Source organism: Corylus avellana, chromosome ca5, assembly GCF_901000735.1.
Source record: "Corylus avellana chromosome ca5, CavTom2PMs-1.0".
NCBI classification, from domain to species: Eukaryota; Viridiplantae; Streptophyta; class Magnoliopsida; order Fagales; family Betulaceae; genus Corylus; species Corylus avellana.
Genome location: NC_081545.1, coordinates 25,770,104 through 25,774,425, shown reverse-complemented (window position 1 = coordinate 25,774,425; position 4,322 = coordinate 25,770,104).

The window sequence follows — 4,322 nt, the reverse complement described above, 5'->3', positions numbered from 1 at the left end:
AACAGCACCCTACAAATTAACTCAACACTAAGGATGAATTGATGACTTATGACATCATTCAGACCAACCAATTCCTCTGCAATGTTTTTCCTGATGATGACCATTCTCTGACAACATATGGAGTTTTTCTACAACAAATGCTTGGTTTTTTCATAGGAGAAATGATAATATTTGTGTTGGATTAGGGCCAATGTAATTCAGTAATTCCTAATTGAGCGCGCTTTGGTCGGTCTTGGGAATTTTCTAATGTAATCTTTTAGTTCTGCTTTCCCGTGTGTTTTGCCTTCTTGTAAGTTTTCTTATCCAAGAATTTATTGAATAAACTCAACAAGAACAAAAGCAAGATGGCATTAAAGCCATCTTTGTCATTTTAGATATACAAGTTTATTTCACAGCATTGATTTACTCTGTTTCAATTTTTTTTTTTTTTTTGACAAAGCTTGTAGCATTTCATTCTCATTAATCAAAAACTCGTCACTTGGACAGAGCAGCTGCTCTGTTTTAGTTAAATAGTAAGTTGATGAAAAATATTAAAATATTAATTAACATGTTCTTCAATATTAATTAAGTCGATGAAAATTGGGTGCCATTTCCTCCTGTGTTGCTGTTGCAGTTGAAGAAAATTATGAAGGCTAGGCTTGGAGGGTAGCTTTTGGGTAGACAGAAATTTTAGGCGTACGACTTTTTTGTATGGGAATTGGAATCCTGTACAGGTTTTGAGGATAATAAAGCCTGCCCTTCAATGGGGTATACATGCTGACAGTTGCTTGTTAGTTTATATAGCCACGTTTCTGCTTTTTGGTTTGTTTGTTTGTAAGCTTTTGGTTAAGTTGAAAATCGTCATAACTACAGGACATACTTTTTTTTAGTTGAATCTAAAAAATACATCAAAGGACTTTTCTAGTATCAAGCACTGCTTATTGCACTTGGTTGCTGAACTTTTATCATTTTTCCACATATCATATTATTGCACTGCTTATTGCACCAAATGAGACTTAAATTTTTTGGAATTTATTAATCATTTGTCACAGAGAAACAATGCATATATGATTTATTGCTTATTGCTTATTTTTATGTTGTTTGTAGATGGATGAAACAATTCTTTCGACAGTTATGATCACAGTTGCATCTGTTCTTACTGTTAGGCTTGTAATCTTAAAAGATATTAGATCTAGAAGAGTATTGCGTAGGGAACCTCATGTTAATCGAGAGTATAAAAGAGAGATTTATATGGATAGTATTTTTTTATGGAAGCAGACAAGATTGTATTGACCAAATAGGAATGAGTCCTATATCTTTCTTTGAATTTAAAATTCTTGCTTAGAACAACCTTATACGTGAGACCATTCACATGTCTATTAGGGAACAAGTGTTGATATTTTTACTCATTATTGGAATAATGTGATATTTGTGGTTGAATTTTAGAATTCATGGTATTTTTTTTTTTTTTTTTTTTTTTTTTTTTTATTCAAGCAAGATGAAAGTAGCGTACTTGCCCTGTGAAATATTCATAATATTGATGTATGGACATTTTTAGATACAGTACTTTCAAAATACTTTTTCTTTTTTTCTTTTTTTTTTTTGGAAAAAATAGAAAATCCAAAAATATTCTCAGATAGGTTGATTGTTTTTGTCGAATTTTAACAATCAAACATAAATTATTTTATATTAATATTTTTATATTTTGAATAAAAATTATATTTTATAGGTTAATATAATTAAATGAAATTTTTTTTAAAAAAAATTGATTTTCCGTGTGCGTGGTAAACACCGTAAAATGTTTTCGGTGGAAAACATTTTTAGGAAAAATGACTTCCCTGAAAATATTTTCCGACAGAAACCATTTTACGTCGAAGTAAACGGAGCCTTAGTTTCAAATAAGTTCATATTTTAACCTATTGTTTAATGAGAAGTGCTATGGAGTCAAACAAATAAACTCATAAAAGTTTTCAAACTAATGTAGCAGACCGTGAATCGCAGACAAAGGAAAGATAATTATATATTTTTTTGTAATTTAAAAACTCTTGCCACGTCAGTTTGAAAATTTTTTTGAGTTTCTTTGTTTGGTTCTCTAGCATTTCTCTTGTTTAATTAATTGACTACGTGTCACATTAGACGACTAAGTTGATGACACGTGGCTTGCATTTAAGACCTCATGTTCCAACTATACATTGATTACATTCCATGTGTCAAATTTTCCTTAAATTAAAAATATACCTTGAATAAAAATAAAATCATAAAAAAAGTAAAAAGAGAAGAGTATTGACCTTGACCGTGAGTGGAGGCATCCACTTAAAGAGGGGTGGTCTTGACACTCTCTTCAGCCATTCGGGGGTGGCCATGTGATGATTTTGCCACGTCCCATTTGATCCAAGGGTAACTCAACCACCCCCTTGAAGTATATGTCAAGCCAGATTTCACAGAAGAAAAAATTGCAATTTACTCTATTGATCAGACTGGTTCAAATTGCCTTGATGTCTTCAATACCCAATCTTTAAGTCAAATTCTCAAGTATATGCAATCTTTTTTCAAAGAACAGAAAGAAAGTAGCCAATTGTTCTTATTTAAAATTCTTTCTTAAAACACGAAATTCTTTTTTAAAAAAATTGGAGGTTGGTGTGGCAGCCATGCACGTACCACCACAGGGGCTCCAACCTCGTGGTAAATGCTAAATCCATTTGGCAGCCTTGTATTGATGGCCAGAAAGGCCTTGTATTGACCATCAATATTGTCTGGCAACCCGGCTGCTGGTAGTCGCCACTAAATCTATGGTGGCTGGCGTTCTATCTAGGCAGTTATCCGGTTAGCAGTTTTAGACGGTTAATAGCCATTCCACTTTTACACTCCTAGCTCCAACCTGGTGGTGGGTACCAAATCCATCTGGCAACCCTGCATTGGCAACTAGAACAATATTACATTAGCCATCGATTGTCTAGCAATCCGTTGGTGGAAGACAATGCATTAGTGATTGTCACCAAATCTATAGTGGCTGGCGATTTATCTAGCGACTTCCCTCCATTGATAGTTAGACACCATCCATGGAGGCTATCTCCAACATGCCCAAATTTTGTTTTGAATGACCCTTCTTTGTTTTTTATTTTATTAAACACTTCTAAATTTTTTTTTTTTTTTTAATATACAATACTTTTTTTTTTTTTTCCCAATATGGTTTTCAATTTTTACCATTTAAAAAAAAAAAAAAAAAATCAAAATTCAAAACCATAAACACTTCTCAAAACTTCATCAAACCAACCCATGTTTTCGTTCAAAAATTAAAAGAAATCCCAAACGAAAAAGAAAAGATGGGATTGAACCATGAACATCAACGTGTCCCAAATTAGGAATACTAGACAATAGACAGTTCACACATCAAACTCTGAAATGCTGAGTTAAAAGCAGTAACAAAGCCAAAAAAAGAGGAACTTTCTGTGCGCCTTCATTTTTCGTTTTGGTGGTCTGATATGTGGGCCTCAGCAAAATCTCAATCATTCCATTTATTTCGTCGGTACATCAACTTTTCAGGACAGTAGGGCCATACCCAACTTTCCAGCCCTGCTTCATTGCTGGGCCGAAACAATAGCAGAGAACCCATTACTTTTTCTTTTTCTTTTTCTTTTTTATTTTTTATGAATTGAATTTCGGATAAGAGAAAACTTGTTAGTTATTTGGTATGTTCTTGAAAGTCATTGAGCAAGTGGTTTCTGAAAACGCAATGCCAAACGTGTTTTATTTGTCGTCTTTGGATGTCTTTGAGACCTTAGTGATTAATGTGTCGATGGGCACATATGAAAACAATTGTATTTGTGTACCTCACCTGAATCTGAAAAGGTTATGCTATGCCCCATGGATTTGTCAACAGAACCCGGCCCACTGCAAGGTACCAAAAAGAAAGAGAAAGACTTCATTAATTGAGAGGACGACGGATTCCACATTCTTTCATAGAAAAGGAAATCTCGTATAGGATAAACTTTGAGAGATAAGATTCATCAACTAGAATAGCTTCATCTTTATTTATTTTTTCCAACAAAAAAAAAAAAAATAATAAAGTCCACTTAACCTCTTCAAACTGCCACCACAATGACAATCTATCCCATAAACTATTAATTGGAACAATTTACCCTCCAAACTACCAAAACAATAACAATGTACCACAAATTTTTAAAAAATATGAAAATTACCCCTACTAAAATAAAAACAAAAATACTAAAATTTATTTATTTTTTCAAAATTTTAAGAGTATTTTTGTTTTATTGAAAATTCTATAGAGATAATTTCATCATTTTGCTAGCATTTTGGGGTACATTGTCATTGTTTTGGTAGTT